Source organism: Marmota marmota, unplaced genomic scaffold, assembly GCF_001458135.2.
Source record: "Marmota marmota marmota unplaced genomic scaffold, marMar, whole genome shotgun sequence".
Lineage (NCBI taxonomy): Eukaryota > Metazoa > Chordata > Mammalia > Rodentia > Sciuridae > Marmota > Marmota marmota.
Genome location: NW_026000026.1, coordinates 14884817 through 14901901, shown reverse-complemented (window position 1 = coordinate 14901901; position 17085 = coordinate 14884817). Strand labels below are relative to the sequence as shown.

The 17085-nt window shown below is 39.0% G+C and overlaps 1 protein-coding gene across 17 annotated transcripts in view; it reads left to right on the top strand.

Moving 5' to 3' along the window:
- Positions 1 to 17085, top strand: part of Pkig (cAMP-dependent protein kinase inhibitor gamma) — an 87061-nt gene that overhangs the window by 28792 nt on the left and 41184 nt on the right. For 3 of the 17 annotated variants that reach the window (XR_007350402.1, XM_048810902.1, XM_015480154.1), the window contains one exon: positions 13243 to 13355. The exons of 8 other annotated variants lie outside the window; for them this stretch is intronic. The gene's annotated coding sequence lies outside the window, so the exon portion shown is untranslated. Of the gene's footprint in view, positions 1 to 5451; positions 5550 to 11516; positions 11583 to 13242; positions 13356 to 17085 lie in introns of those variants that run through there. 6 more of the 17 variants (XR_007350407.1, XR_007350400.1, XR_007350403.1 and 3 more) reach the window with 5 other exon arrangements.

Below are 17085 nucleotides of genomic sequence, written 5' to 3'. Positions count from 1 at the left end.
AAAATTGCATCTGAAAATAATTTTTAAAAAAATATTTTTTTAGTTATAGTTGGACACAATACCTTTATTTTATTTATTTATTTTCATGTGGTGCTGAGGATCGAATCCAGTACCTCGCATGTGGTAAGTAAATACTCTACCACTGAGCCACAACCCAGCTTCTGAAAATAAAAATTTTAAAAGGATGTAGCTCAGTGATAGAGTGCTTGCCTAGCATATGTAAAGCTCTGGGTTTGATCTCCAGCATTGAAAAAAAAAAAAGTTGGAAAGAAATTATGTATGTCTCTGTGAATTTTTGTAAGCATGTCTGTGGGACTGATTCCTGGAAGACTGTGCTGGCTCGAAGAGTATATACATTTAAAAATTTGATGGAAGCCAGGCAGAGTGGTATATGCCTATAATCCCAACTACTCAGAAGATTGAGGCATGAGAATTGCAAGTTTAAGGCCAGTTTAGGCAATTTAATGAGATTACTTCTTAAAATAAAATGGGGGCTAAGAATGGAGCTCAGTAGAGCCTAGGTTCAGTCCCTAAGTACTGCAAAAAATATGTGATGGATGTTGCCATTTTTCTTCAAAAGTTTGCCTAATTTACATTCCCATTTATAGAGTGAACTTTCTTTAACTCAAGAAATATAAACTTTTTTATGGCCAGATATTCAACAAAAGCCACAAAGTGTCACACCAGGTAGAAACCTTAATCCAAGTGAACGGGTATAGAGTTTCAACATTTATTAGGTAATAGTGTATTAAGAGAAGATTGTTTGGTTTGTTTGTAGTTATTGCTCAAAACAGTGAAAGAAAGTGGCCCTGGCTTCAAATTTAAAACTTCCTTTACTTTCATATAAACTGCATCCACTGATTCCCTTCACTGCAGACACACCTAGGGGAATATACCTTTTCTCTTGCTGTCCCTGAGGAGGATCTACCACTGAGCTAAGTACCCAGCCCCCCTTTTTTTGAGATGGAGTCTAAGTTGCTGAGGCTGACTTCAAACTTGCCATCCGACTGCTTCAGCCTCCTAAGTAGCTGGAATTACAGCCACATTGTGCCTGGCTTTTAGTCCTTTCTTTGGAAGCCCAGCTGGCCCCATCTGGGCATATTTTAGACCACACCCTTGTGGAAAATGCCTTAGAACAAAAATGGCTTTGGGACCTAGGCATACCTCTCTTGACTTTTATAATCTTCCAGATGTCAGCATGGCAGTACTTCAATATTTTATGAACTTTTTGAATCTCTTATGAAAACGTCTTTGTCTTTAGCATAATGACTGACTCAGGCTACCTAGTCCACCATCACTGGAACTAGAATTTTACCATATACCATTTAGCAATTTTGTGAATTTTGTATCATGGAGTAGTATGACCTGTTCAAATAAATACATCACATTTTGAAGAGATAAGTAGTAGAATGGTGAAGAGATACAGTATTGAGGAAAATAGAGATATAGTAAGGAGAAAGAAAGAAATGGGAAATTGATTTACCTTGTATATCTCATAGAACATCTATAGGAAACATCTTTGAGTATTGATGAACACATTGGTTTCTTTATGGAAAAATGTAATTAGCTAATCAAATCCTTCTCTTAAAAGTTGAAATGTCTTTATCAGTGCTTAGGAACGGGCCTTTCTGCTTGGAGAAATCTTTAGTTGGGTGGGTCAGAGTGATCAGAGCACTCTGCACTTTTCTCTTAGAACAGAAAGAAAGTGATAGAACTTGCACAAAGTACTATCAGTCAGCAAGTGAGAATTCTCTCTGGAGGAAGAGGTTACATCCTGGGCATCAAAATAATCTTCTAAGGGTCTTTTGTTTGTTTGTTTACTTTGTTTGTTTGTTTGTTTGTTTGTATTGGATATTGAACCCAGAGGTCCTCTGCCAGTGAGAGCTACATCCACAGCCCTCATTTAATTTTTTATTTTGAGCAGGGTCTTGCTATGTTGCTGAAGTTGGTTTCAAACTTATGATCCTCTATCTCAGCCTCCTGAGCTGGGATTACAGATGTGAGATGTGGGCCATTGTGCTTGTCCTCTGAGTATTTTTTTTTCTCCTTTTTTTTTTTTTAATAGGAAAAAAAAGGTTTATAAGGAAATAAGATACTATGAAAAGAATTAGCACAAACAATACATAACAAAAGCATCCTTAAAGTCATGAGATTTAGGAATTTTAGACTATAAAACAACTACATTTATTTTCAAGAAGCAATAGAAGCCAAATCAGGTGTGTTGGTGCATGCCTATAATCCTAGTGACTGAGAGGCTGAGGCAGGAGGATCACAAATTCGAGACTGTCCAGGGATTCAATCCTGCCAGAAAAGAAAGAAAGAAATGGGAGCTAAGATTATTTTTTATTTTGAAAGAAAAGTAGATACTGTCAAAAGTGACATTTTAAAAATGACAAAAATACACATTCTAGAAAAGTAACCACAACATAACTAACAATGAAAACACAGTGGAAGGTTTAAAAGCAGATTTTATAGCTGAAGAAAGAAATAGTAAACAAAAGATAGATTAGAAGAAAATTATTTAGAATATACTACCAGGAGTTTAAAATGTATAAAATGCAGAAACGATGGTAAGAGAAGTAAGAGGACCCCGTGAGAAGGTCTAATCTGTGTATAATGGAATTATAGGAGGAGAGGAGCAAGAATGGCACAGAAGCAATGTGTGGAGAGTGATAGCTCAAGATTTCCCAGAACAGTTGAAAGACATGAATTCACAAATTCAAATATGTATAGCCTCAATTAAGTGCGTATATTAGAAAAGAAGGAAGACTAAGAACTGAACAAGCAATCATCTTAAGAAGTCTAAAAAAGCTCAACAAAATACTTCTAAAGAAAATAAAGGGAAAGTAATGAGAAGAGTAATAATTAGTGAAGTATAAATATAGATAAAGCAAATGTAAAATACAGAATATTGGTAAAGCCAATGGTTCTTGGAAAAAAAATTAATAAAAATGGTAATTCTCTGATGGTGTTGATCAAAAAAAGGAAGGAAGAAAAGGAGGAACATGGATGACTTATATTAAGGGTGAGAAGGCCAGACGCAATGGTGCACACCTGTAATCTAATCTATCTGGAAGCCTGAGGCAGGAGGATTGCAAGTTTGAGGCCATTCTCCACAATTTATTGAGACCCTGTATCAAAATAAAAAATAAAAAGAGCTGGGGATGTAGTTCAGTGATAGGGCACCCCTGGGTTCAATCCCCATTATTTCTCTCTCTCTCTCTCTCACACACACACACACACACACACACACACACACACAAAGATTGAAAAAGAGTACATAGTCATTAACAAAATAATAAGATTAATAAGATAATGTGAATGATTTTAAACCAAAATTTTTGAAAATTTAGGTGAATAGATAAATTTGTTAGTAATACAATTATTAACAAAAATTTAATCAGCAGTTAAAATCTTCCCTTAGGGAAGAAAAGTCTAGACCAAGTGGCTTCATTAGAAAGTTATACCAAGCTTTTATTTTATATTATGTTAATATTATGATTTTTTTTGTGGTATGGAGATTGAATCCAGGGTCTTACACATGCTAGACAAGTTCTCTTATCAAAGCTACATCCCCAGCTCTATACCAGGCATTTAAAAGAAAAAGAATTAATATTACACACATACTTCCTGAGAACAGAAAAAGAGATCAGTAAAATTTTAGTATTCAGCAATGACTTTATGAGGAAGAAAAATTCACAGGCACCATTTTACTTATGAGTATGAAAAATTCTAAATTATGTATTAGCAATGCAATATCCAATATTCTACTTACTATTGTAGAATAAACCAAGATTTTGTGGCTTAAAACAGCCATTTTTAATTCCAGGAGTTCTGTGGGTTGGGAATTTGGACCAGGCACAATGAGAATGGCTCCTGTATTCCAGTGTTGTCTGTGCTGCCAGCTGGGGTGACTCATAGAGGGCTTGGAATCAAGCTTTTTGATTGTGGCTCTTCATCAATTTCTCAGAAGTTCTTTATAGATTAAGGAAGTAAGCTATTTGTTGAGACAGAATACAATTTTCCCCAGGTTAACTTTTGATTTTTACTTCCCTGATCATGATTTTTGCCATGCAGAATATTTTTAATTATATGTGATTGACTTTGTCAATATTTTCTCTCATACTTGGAAAGGCCTTCCCCATTGTGTGGTTATAAAGTGTGCTGTGTGTTTTTCTGGTACTTACATGGTTTCATATTTGTGCATTTAAGTCTGTAGATAGAGTCACCTGCAGCTATTTTTGATGTGAGGTGTAAGCCTGTATTTGTTAACTTGCCCTGTCTCAAAACAAAAAATAAAAAGGACTGGGGATATAGCTCAGTGTCACTGGGTTCGATTCCCAGTACCAAATGACTAAATAAGTAAATAAATTAAAGAGAGAAAGGAAGGAAGGAATCCAATAAGCTCTTAGCCATGCATGTGGATAATCTTGGAATATGGCCAGAAACTAATGGATACTGAAAGATCACAGCCTTCTCTGTAAGTTGAGTCAACAAAATTGGAATTATCCAGCTAATATTTGTAAATATAGAATTTGTAGTTGGGCACTAAAAATTGTAGGCACCATAATTCAGGCAGAACTTTATTTCTCTTCTCTTCTTGGAACATGGGCAACATATCCAGCCCACACAGAAGTCTTCTTGTTGTTATTCCCGTCTTACAAGCTTCTCCTCTGAGGGCATGTGCAGGAAGAAGTTACTGTCCCATCTGATTTCCTTCTTTGAAGCCGCTATTAATGAATGTTCTGGCAGCTTCTCCTCGTCTCTTAAGTGGAGTGATCCACTTGCCCCTGCTGTTTCTTATTTGTGCGGTTAAATTTATCTTCAAGTGTATCATCTTTTCTTTTTGCTTTCCTTTTGGGGACTTTTTAAGATTTTGACTTAAGTATCTGTGGGGTCTTCTTATCTCTGGGCCAGCAGGTTTTGTTCTCTGCAAGGGGAAGGGGAGGGTCCCTTTTATCTTTTGCCAGTCTGATTCTTTAAACAGACATCCCTGCTTCAGGCTTGGAGTTTTTCCTGGCTCTGGGTTTTCATCTGTGGACACAGTAGCCTCTTGGCAGTTTTTTAATAAATGATCTCCGTTGTAAATCACAGTATTGGTAACATTTAGTTCCAAGTTACCTTTAGTTTTCTTCATGGACTGATATCCTTGTTTTCCAAGTTTTATTTCATGGTACTGAAATCCACTGGGTATGTAGGGATCATCAAGCTGCCAAGAGCAATACACTTAGTAGCAGGAAATAAAAAGAAAATTCTGGGGTTTCTCCAGTTCTGTGATTGTCTCATCAGAGCTTTCAAAAGGAGAGTTCTTCTGGCTCAGGAGCTCAGAGGCTGCTCAGGGAATTTCCTGCTTACAGAATCTTGTCTCACACTCTGTACCATCTGCATCTTGCTTTTCTAAAATTCATAACTTTTTCTTCTTTCTGTTTTCTTTTTCTTTTCTTCTTGCAGGATCTACTTTGCTCCTTTCCCTTCCTTGGTCCTCATGCCTGTCTTGGTCATTCCTGCCATCAAGAAGCTTGCCTAAGGGCTCAGGTACCTGAGCAGAGGTTAGAGCTCATTTCCTCCCATTTTTAGATGCAGCTTCAAGGGCTTCCCACCCACTCTCCTGCGAGGTCTTTGTCCAGTGTGTGCTGCTTATGCACCTTCCCAAGTCAGGCACGTATGGGGGCAGCAACAGCACACCTCTGGGCTGGCCCTGAAGACTGGGAGAGAAGCAGTACCCTGGAAACCTTCTTGCCTGATGGGCCAGGCAATGTGTTTGATATTTCAATTGTTTTCATTTTTTTTTCTCGATTATAAATAGTTCTGCTATAAATGTCTCCCTCATATACAAATCAGAGTGCTCACATATTTGTAGTGCTTGATGTGCATTGTCCAAGAACTTAAAAATAACTTTTGATATTTTTTTCCTTTTGTAGAAGTAAATACTACACTATAAAAATAATGCTTTGTGGGTCTGGGATTGAGCTCAGTGGTGGAGCATGTGTGAGGCACTGGGTTCGATCCTTAGCACCATATAAAAAATAAATAAAATAAAGGTATTGTGTCTATCTACAACTGAAAAAAAATTCTTAATAATGCTTTGTAACAAAATTTGAAGTATCAATAGGAAAATGAAAAATAACTAACAGTGTGATCACTCTAGAGATTCTTCCATTCTTCCATGGACTGATTCTTCCATTCTCTTATATATGCAAAATTAACAGGAGCCAGCCTGGTGTAGTGGTAAGCACCTGTAATCCCAGTGACTCCAGAGCCTGAGGCAGGAGTATCACAACTTCAAGGCCATCTTTGGCCATTTAGTGAGACCTTGTCTCAAAACAAAAAAATAAAAAGGGCTTGGGATGTAGCTCAGTGGTAATACACCCCTCTGCGTTTCAGTGGCCTAACTAGACTTAAACTGTGCCTCAGTTTGACTATCTCTAAAATGGGATGGCAGCTGGGCACAGTGGTACACACCTGTAATCCCAGCAACTCAGGAGGCATAGGCAGGAAGATCGCTCTCAAGGCCAACCTTGACAATTTAGTGAGACCCTGTCTCTCAAAATAAATTTTAAAATGGCTGGGGGTGTAGCTTAATGGTAGAATACCCCTGAGTTCAGTCAATCCCCAGTACCAATGAAAAATGAAACGAAATGGGATGATAACAGAAACCTGGTGTGGCCACAAGGATTAAATGAGATGATGCATGCAGCCTCCTTGGCTAGTGTCCAGTACCTAGGAAGAACACCATACTCCTTACAGAACTGACATTTTAATATGGAATAGGGAGGTAGTGGTGAGATACTGGCAGTAAATGAATGAACAAGAAAACTGGCAGTGTTACACCGACAAAGTGATGTGACAGGTGGCTGGGTGCTCATCTTAGTTTAGGTGGGTTGAGGAAGTCCTTCTGAAGAATTGACATTTTAGCTAAGGTCTGAATGATAAGGATATTCTTGTATTCCTAGAATTTCTGGAAATAGAATCATGAGATCAAACATTCTATACTGGGCTGGGGATGTAGCTCAGGGCTGAGCATTTGCTACCATGTGTGAGGCCCTGGATTCCATCCTCAGGACCAAATGAGATAATAATTTTGGTAACTGGGAAATATAGTTCACCGTGTTATAGTCAGGGTGTCGAGTTGGGGTCCAGGTCCTTGGTGTCCTGAACAAAGAATTCAGCAAGATACATAAAAGCCGCAGGCAGAGTACAGATTTCTTGAAGTTGAAGGTGAAAGTAGCACTCTGTAGGGGGCGGGGAAAGGGTAGGGTGCTCAAGGACTCCAGGTCTGGAAATTAGTGTTTTCTATGGAGCGGGAGCCTGGAGGCATTCTCTTCCCTAAACAGACTGATGGGGATCTTACCCCATTGGCTCCCGTGCTTACCTCGTGATGGCTGATTAGAATAGTGTCCAATCTCCCCCCATTTGTTACTCTAGGAACTTAATTAGAATACTGTCCACTTTCTCCCATTGGTTATTTCAGAAAACTGAACCTGTTGAGAGAGTTATCAAGGGCCAGGAGTCCTCAGTAGTGGGAGTTGTCACGGTAATGAGACTTTTTGTAAACAGGGACAGATGACTCATCTCCCTGTCTTATCCTTAAGTGGCATGTTCTCTGCTTCTGCCATCATGGCGACCCTGAATTCCTACCTAAAACATGGTAGACGGTGTGCCCAGTGTGTCCAAGGCCTTGGGTTCAATCCCCAGACTACCCTTCCTTTTATTTATTTATTTATTTATTTTGGTCAGTATAGTAGAGGCAAATTGACCTGCAAAAGATTTTTAAATCATTTCCGTTCCCTCTGTGTATGGGTAGACCTGCTGCTTTCTTCATTCTCACTAGTACTATTCTTTAAAAAGGAAGGTGGTGGAAAGATTGTCTTAGGGACCTTTCCATTTGTCTTCATTATAATGTAAGGCGAAAGATCAGGAAGCAAGGAAGTGCTTCTGAGAAATCCTTCTGTTGCCTCTCCATAAACGGTTGCCCAGCATCTCTGGCATCACCGTGACACTGTACACCTTTCTCCTCGCTCCCTGGCCTTGTTCTCTGTGCCAGCCCCTGCCTGCATTGTGTGCCAGGGCTGCAAGCCTCAACATTGTAGCCCACTGATGTGCTGGTTAACAACCACTTTCTCTTCTTCAGAATTAGTCCGTGCCTGAGTTGGCCTGATATTGCTTTGCTATAAAAACAAGACAGCTTTTAGAGGTAGGCTGGTTTTTCCAAACAAATTGATTGGCAAGATTCTACCACCTTTTGGGAGTTAAAACCAAATAGACTCTGCCCATCTTTTGGTCCTCGTCCAGCTCTTCTGTGTGGCATACAGTGAGGGCACAGGACACTGTCCCACCCATGTACTCCAACTGCTTCTGCCCTGGAATCGGTGGGTGATAAGACTTGTGCTGTACGTGTGGAATGTGTACGCAATTACATATTGTCTGTGGATCTCAATTTTGAGAGTCTTTTATCATCCTGTGCCATAAGAAACGTTCTGAGTGTAGGTCCTGAGCAGATACGGCAGCATCACAGCTCAGTACATGTTGAATTCCAGACACCACTCAGGTACTATTTGGTTCATTTATGGAATAGTTGTATATTTTTAAAGAATATACATATATCAGAATTTAATTTCTGATTGAAATCTTAAAGAAAATAATATGTAGTTCAAACTCATAGGTAAATGGAAGTCACATGTTTTTAAAATGTGATTTCTTTTTATAATCTTTTAAAACTCAGCAGCTTAAATAAAACATCCCGAGGGCAACATGTGTTAGCAAGGGGCCTGGGGGTGGCGTGGGGAGGGAATGTGTTTGGTGAAATTGTCCAGGAGCAAAGCACGGCTCACTTGAAGCCCAGAGATTTGTCATCCAAATATGTGCAGATTGCTGGTGCTATAAATAGTTTGAACTCAAGTAAACAGCCTCTTCCCCTGGCTGCTGCTTGGCTGTGCACATGCAGAACAGGCTGGAGCAGCATCCCACACCAGGCCAAGGTGCTTGGGCCCAAATCTTGGGCCGATTCTCTTCCTGGCAGAGCAGCCAGCTAGCTAGGACTTGAGTTGACTGGGGTCAGGTGTTCACCCTTTCGTTTCCCATTTTTGGCTCCCCCTCCTGCCCAGCCTGTTGTAGAGCTTCATGTATTTGCCTCTGAGCTGAGCAGTACCGAGCTGAGATTCCTGGCAACCGTTAAAAGCCTGGGGCCACATGGCTGTTGACTAAAGTAGATTCAGGAGGCACAGACGTTGTCTTTTCAGGGCAGAAGCACGCATGGCTTGTTTCTTTCTTTTGAAGCCAAAAAGAGCGGTACTGGTTGAGGGAACTGCTGCGGGCTGCCTGTGCCAACAGCTGATGAGCTGGATGCCAGGCGGCCGGCTGCTGGCATTTCCAGAGCCCCTTTGAGCACTCGGGCAACATGCTGACGGAGCAACTGAGGACATTACATGGTTTATTATTGGATTTCCTTTGGAAAAAATAACTCTCAATGTGTGTGAGTGTCCCCCCCCCCCATTCCTGCTTCAACTTTATTCATTTATAGTGACTCTTGTGTCAAAGGTCTTAAGGAGGCAGTGAATGATTGGATATTATGTTGTTAAGGGGACAGATGCTGAGGGACGGTAGGCGGAATACTGGATTGAGGATCAGGAAGCCTGGATTGGGCAAGTTACCTGACTTTTCTTTGGTTTCTTTATTTGTCAAGTGAGCATATCCTATTTCTCCTGTTTCATGGGATTGATGAGAAAATTTAAAAGTACTTTGTGGATTACACCAAGCTAGTGGCATGTGAAGGAGAAGTGGTAGTGGAAAGGGCTTGCGAGCTGGTCTCTGGGCCTGGCCGCCTACTCTGTCCCTCAGCCTCAGTCTTTATATCTGTAAAGTGGGAATATCAGATACTGGCTCTGCAAGAGTGTTAACAAAGGACTAGAAATAACATATGTAAATACTGATAGGACACACAACAGTTAAATGGCAGTAGCAGCAATTACTAAACTTAACGTGGAGATACTCACTTAGGATGCTGTAGGATTCTGAAAAACCATTCAGATTATAAATGTTGGAATAGCAAAAAAGACCTTCTAAAAGCTGATTGCAATACCTGATAATAATAGGAAAACTTTAAAAATCCAAGAAATACATGGACATGATTTCTAATCAAAACTTAAAAAAAAGTTGGGTCCAACTCCAGGCATGAGTCTCCTTACCCTTCCCGCCCCGAGGCCACGGGTTTGTGTGTCTGCTTTTACTTCTTCCCTGGTTCTTCCCTTTCTCTATACTGTATTACCTCCTTTTGTTTGCAGTGCTGCGGATAGCACCCCGGCCTCACATGTGGCAGACCAGTGCTACAACCCAGTCCCCCCCAATTCCTTTTTCTTTACATTAACTATACTACTGTCATCACATATAAGATAATTAAAAATTCTTTATTATGGGCTGGGGATGTGGCTCAAGTGGTAGTGCGCTCGCCTGGCATGCACAGGGCGCTGGGTTCGATCCTCAGCACCACATAAAAATAAAATAAAGATGTTGTGTCCACCGAAAACTGAAAAATAAATATTAAAAAATTCTCTCTCCCTCTCTCTCTCTCTTTTTCTTTCTTTCTAAAAAAAAATTCTTTATTATTAGCAAAGATCTCCGATTAACCTAAATATTGTTTTGTTCCAGTTAGAGGCAATCAAAGCTACAAATTTCTGTACTTGTTTTTCTTCTCTCTCTCTCTCTCTCGTTGTTTGTTTGTTTTTTGAGACAGGGTCCACTAAATTGCCCAAGCTGGCCTCAAACTGTGCCCCTCCTGCCTCAGCCTCCAGAGTAGCTGGGATAACAGGCGTGTGCCATCAGGCCTGGTGATACTGCTCTTTCTTCACTTGTCAGTTTCAGGTGTCACCTGTGACATGTGAGGCTTTAGCTTTTCTATAAACTTACAGCCACACTCACTGTGCTTTTCCTTCCCCTTTTCTCCCAATTTCACAGTTTCAGGTTGAACTAGGAGGCAGTGTTTTCCGTGTTATGACATCACAACTATTGTTTACTGTGCACTCAGTACACACTAGTTATTTTTCGGTTCTCTGTGCCTGTTTTCTTGGCCTTCACAGTGCTTATTCTGACAAGCGTGGCTTTCTTTCTCCCTGCTGCTCAGTCTGTTCACTCTTTCTCTTAGACTTTCCATAGTGTTTTCATCAAACCTGGGAGAGAGAGTCAGTCAGTTCTTCCTCCTGGAGCCTTCTTGTCCTCCTGCTCCAGTTACCGTGGTGCTTTCCAGGCCTGTCGCGCAGCTCAGCCCCCAGAGCCGTTCTCCACTCCCTGCATTCCCTCCATCTCCCTCTGGTCGCACCCTTGTTTTTTCAGTCCTGTCTTCTGAGACTGAACCCTGAGAGAACAGTGCCTGGCACGTCCAAAATGTCTTTCTCTTGCCTAGTTGAATGTAGAATTCTTTTTTTTTTTTTTTTCTTGGTACCAAGGATTGAACCCAGGGCACTTAACCACTGAACCACATACTCAGCACCTTTTTATATTTTGTTTTGGGACAGGGTCTTACAGTTTCTGAGGCTGACTTTGAACTGGCAATCTTCCTGCGTCAGCCTCCCAAACCATTGGGCTTACAGGTATGTGTTACCACGCCCTGCTTAGTATAGAATTCTGAGTTCCACACATTTTCTTTTGAGCTTTCCTCATGGAAAGAAAGCATTGCTCCATGGTCTTCAGGGACCAGTATTGCTTAGGAAGAAGTTGACCATTCTGATTTTTTACTTTTGAAACAATCTGTTTGCCTCTCTGGAAATTTAGGATTTTTTTTTCCCTTTTGAAATCTGCATGGTTAGGAGATTATATCTTCAGAATTTCTAAAGACATGAGATGTTTTTAAGCTTCTCATTTGTCCAGATTTTCTTTTCCTTTATAGAGTTTGTATTCTCTTATTCAGTCTTTGCCATGTTGTTGGTTTTTTCAGATGCCCCGTGATACATTCTTTTGGCCACTCATAATCAATAATGAAAGAGTTACTAATGATAGACTTGGTTTCCTCTGGAATTGGTTGTCTACCCCACAGGCCTCTCCCCTGGAAAGCTGCTGGAAGCTCTCTATACCCAATGGTAGTGGACGTGAGCAGGACCAGCAGTTAGACTGAGGGTCCTTCAGATGTCACAGTAAGGAGGCCTGTCTCTCCCTGGAAGCCTTAGCTACCCCAAGCTCCTCATTCAGTTTATTTAAAGAGCCTTCTGCCATTACCTGTGGTTCAGTACAGCTGCCAGCCTTTTGTGAGCTGCAGGCCGAGTGGGGAGGAGCTGGCTGGCACAGGACCTTCTGTGGATGCGTTGATTTTCACACTGGTTCTCAATCCTCTTCTCCATTTCCGCCATCTCCTGGCTCAGAGTCTCCCCAGGTTTCCACACAGCTGCTTCTTTCCCATTTCCAGTGGTGCTTTCTTGACCCAGTGCTGAGCACCTCAGCTTCCATCATCATGCTGCTATGAACTTCTTCTATTTTTTAGAAAATTATTTGAAATGAAATCCCTTCTCTAATGATCATCCCCTAGAGGGAAGACCTGATTTGTATTTAGAAGAAGTGGTGCTTTTTTTTTTTTCTTAAATATACTATTGTTTTACCTCAAGCTTGGACTTCTAGGATGTCTGCGTGTGCCAAGTGTATGCATGTTTAGAAGATAATTATTGAGATTCCTATTCTGTGCCAGGCATTATTCTAGGCACTTAGACTAGACATATCAGAAGACCAGGAGAAAGATTGACCTTGTGGAGCTCATGTCTGGTGAGCTCGTACCTATAATAACATGCTGAGGTTGTAAGAGGAGACCCAGAAGGTGCCAGGAAACCAGAAGAGCATGGGGAACTAACTAGGCTCAGAGAGGCCTCACTAAGTGACACCTGATCTGAGATCTGAGTAACCAAAACAAGAGGGAAGGGCTGATCAGATTAGAATTTCAAAGTGCAGTGGCAAATGAGAACCTCAAACCAATAGAACTGCTTCCAGGCTGTGTAGCATCAGGAAAGTCCCTCGCCTTCTGGGCTGTCATTCCTCACTCTAAAAGGAGACTACATGCTCTTTTAGTTGTACAAATCAATGACTCTCACATTGTGAAGAATTAGCTCAAGTGGCAGTCTGTCTCTCCAGTAATTGCCCCAATCTGAAACCTGTCTCTAGCTGGAGGGAAGCAGTTCCACCGAAGGCTAAGAGGGGCTGGGTGGGAGCAGTGTGGAATCTATTTTCTAAGAGCATGCTCACTGGGTCAGGCTTCCCTTCTCCTTCCAGCTGTCCCTCCTACTTACCTCATCTGCTACCATTTGGACACACTGCGTTAGCAGTCCAGAGGGGGCCAGGAAGTGGAGCCTTAGAACATCAAACCCCAAAGGAAAAACAGCCAGGTAAACTCTAAAAACCCAAACGAACATATTAAACATGTCTTTCTTATCTTTGGTGGGGTAAACTGCCTCCCTCCCCACTCCAAATGACTTTAAGTTTCTGATTTCAAAACAATATTTTGAGTTTAAGTGTGGGTCCTTCTCTGGGGCTGCACACTAGAAGGTGCCCCGATTTATGTGGGTGGTAAAATGATGGATGATTTTTTTCCCTTTTTTACTATTCTTCTGTAGTTTCCTTTTTTTTTTTTAACAATCAGAAATTATGATTGCAAATGGAAAAATAATCAGAAAAGATAACAAAATCTACTTTTATTTATAAATATCAATATGGTTTTCAATTGTCTAGGAAAAGCATGGGCTTCCAGGCTTTCTGGCGTAGTGGCTAGAGAGTTTGAAATGTCACAACAACTATAACTTGCCTTTGATAGCGAGAAGAGCTGACTACATTTTACAGAGGCTGTGTGGACTAGGAGAGTGGGGAACTGTAGCTAGAACTCACTCATCCATTCCTTTCAAGAGATTGCACCAGTTCCTAGCTGACCAGGTGATTCAGCTGATCTGTGCCTGGAGTAACCATGGGATCTCTCTCAGGGGAGCCTGTGGAGATTAAAGTGAGGTGATTTATATAAGGCAGTAGGACAGTTACCTAGTATGTGGTAAGCATTCAGTAAAAGGTGTTTATTTTCATTTATGTATTTCCATATTACTAAGTGCCTCATGTACAAATGTGACTAAATTTAGGCATAGATCCTTTCCTTAAGAAGCTCAGTCTAGTGTAGGAATAAGACCTGCTCAGGAGTAAACATGTTTTCTACAATAAACATATTCTGTTGGATTGAAATGTTATTCTTCATTTTTAAAAAATATTTCACATATATATTCCTTTATATGTTTATATATATTCATATATGTATATGAATATTCATATATGTATATGAATATACCCCTAACACAACCAAATTCCTACTCAACATTTTCAAATATATCAGTTACATAATCATAAACTAAACTAAAACAAATTGTAAATATACTCATTTCCATAGGCATAACCCAGATTTCACACGTAATATAACAATATCGCTTACCTTAAAAATATCCATAGATAAAAGTATATATATGTTTTGATATATAATATTACCTCTATATTTATATTCATATATATTGATATATATGTTCCAAAGGTAACCCGTTTCTAAACCAAAACCATAACTCAGAACTACACCTAACCCTGTCCATAATTGTGAGCCTTTTAAATAAGAATTATAAATATTATTTTGAATATCTCTATATATTTTCCCATATATATTTCATATATATTTGTATACATTCATATATATGTATGTATCCTAATGGCAACCAAAATCCTACCCATAAATTTTCATATGTATTCAGTTACATAATTGTATCCTATATCTTACCAAAATTGTAAATATCTATCTCAGAATAAAAATAACTATATGCAAATCCATATCCATTTAAATATTTTCATGTATATTTTTACATATTTATTCACATTTGTATTCATATATGTGGATAAAAATGTTTAAGCCCAGTGTTATTGTGTTGTGGTCTATTTGATTCTTGAAGATGAGAAGGGTGTGTTTGATGTACATAGATACTCTGTTGTTTGGGGCATAAATATTTGTGATTGTTATGTCTTGTTGATGTACAATTCCCTTAGGCGGTATGAAATGTCCTTCTTTTGTTTCTTCTGGTTAACTTTGGCTTGAAGTCCACTTTATCTGATGTGAGGATAGAAACCCCTACTTGTTTATGCAGTCCATGTGAGTGATATGGTTTTTCCCATCCTTCTACCTTTTTTTTTTTTTGGTTGTTCAAAACATTACAAAGCTCTTGACATATCCATCCTTCTACCTTTATTATGTGGATGCTTTGCCTACGAGGTAAGTCTTGGAGATAGCATATTGTTGGGTCTTATTTCTTAATCCAGTCTGCCAGTCTGTGTTTTGATTGATGATTTTAGGCAATTAATGTTCAAGGTTAATATTGAGATATGATTTGTGTTCCCAGTCATTTTGATCTAGTTTTTAATTTGAATTAGTTTCTCCATTAATTGATTATTCCTTTAGTGTAGTTCTTCCTTTCTCTGATTTTCACTTTTTTTTTTTTCACTTCATCTTCATGGAATATTTTGTTGAGAATATTCTGAAGTGCAACCTTTCTGGTAGCAAATTCTTTTAATTTTTGTTTATCATGGAAGGTTTTTATTTCATCTTCAAATCTGAAGCTTAATTTTGCTGGATATTGGATTCTTGGTTGGCATCCATTGTCTTTCAGAATTCGGAATATGTTATTCCAGGACCTCCTAGCTTTGAGGACCTGGGTTGAGAAATCAGCTGAGATCCATATTGGTTTCCCTCTATATGTAATCTGATGTTTTTATCTTGCAGCCTTTAAAATTCTATTCTTATTCTGTATGCTAGGCATTTTCATTATAATGTGCCTTGATGTGGTTCTGTTGTATTTTTGCACAACTGGGATCCTGTAGGCCTCTTGTATTTGATTTCCCATTTCATTTATTAGATTTGGGAGATTTTCTGATATTATTTCATTGAAAAGATTGTGCAGTTCTTTGATTTGTATATCTGGGCCTTCATCTATCCTGATAAATCCTAAATTTGGTAGTTTCATGTTATCCCATAATTTTTAGAAAGTCTGTTCGTGGTTTCTTAACATCTTCTCTCTGTAGTCAATTTTATTTTCAGGATTATATATTTTGTCTTCATTGCCTGAGGTTAGTCTTCCAAGTGATCTAGTCTGTTAGTGATGCATTCTGTTGAATTCCTAATTTAGTTTATTGTTTGCTTCATTTCAAGAATTTCTGTTTTTTTTTTCCCCAGAATCTCTCTCTCTTTATTGAAGTGATCTTTTGCTACCTGTGTTTGCTCTCTTACACCCATCCTTTACTTTGCAGATCAATTTAACTATGTACATTCTAAACTCCTGCTCTGACATTTCTTCCAATGTGGTGTTGATGGATTCTGTTACTGGAGTTCCTTGGTTTGCTTGAGGCGATTTGTTCCCTTGCTTTTTCATGTTGTTTGTGTGTCTACCCATCTAATAGTTTAGATCTGAGGCAGTAGAGTTTATTCCCTATGGACTTATAGTGTCCCTGCAGGTTTTCAGTACCTCACTGTTTAGGGGGAGACAAATAATAACAACCACCAATGCAAACAATATACAGCATTAAACCAAATAGTTCCTACTATGACACCTACAATGTTAATTATTGCAATAAACAGAAACAATATGATCAGTTATTGCCTATAATAAAAACAAAAAGTTTGCAAAAGGGTTTACATTTTCAAATGGTGGACATTTTTACTTATATATTTTAAATTTTTACATATATATTCACATTTGTATTCATATATGTGGATAAAAATGTGGATAAAAATGGTGGAGAGAGAACAGAAGTGATATAGGATGTGATGATTATGAGGGAAGAGGAGAGAAGATAGAAGTAAAAGATTAAAGGAAGACTGAAAGAGAACAATAGAGATTGGCTGTTAGAAGAAAAAAGAGAATCAAGGAAAACAGGAGAAAAAATATATATAAAGTTAAAATTTAAATTAAAAAAATTAAAAATAAAGGAATATAAAATAAAACTAAAATACACTAATCAAACATCCTAGTTCCCAAAAAACTAATCCATGTAAAATAACTGGCTTCAAAAATGCTAGAGATGAGGAGAAAAAAAAAAAAAAAAAAA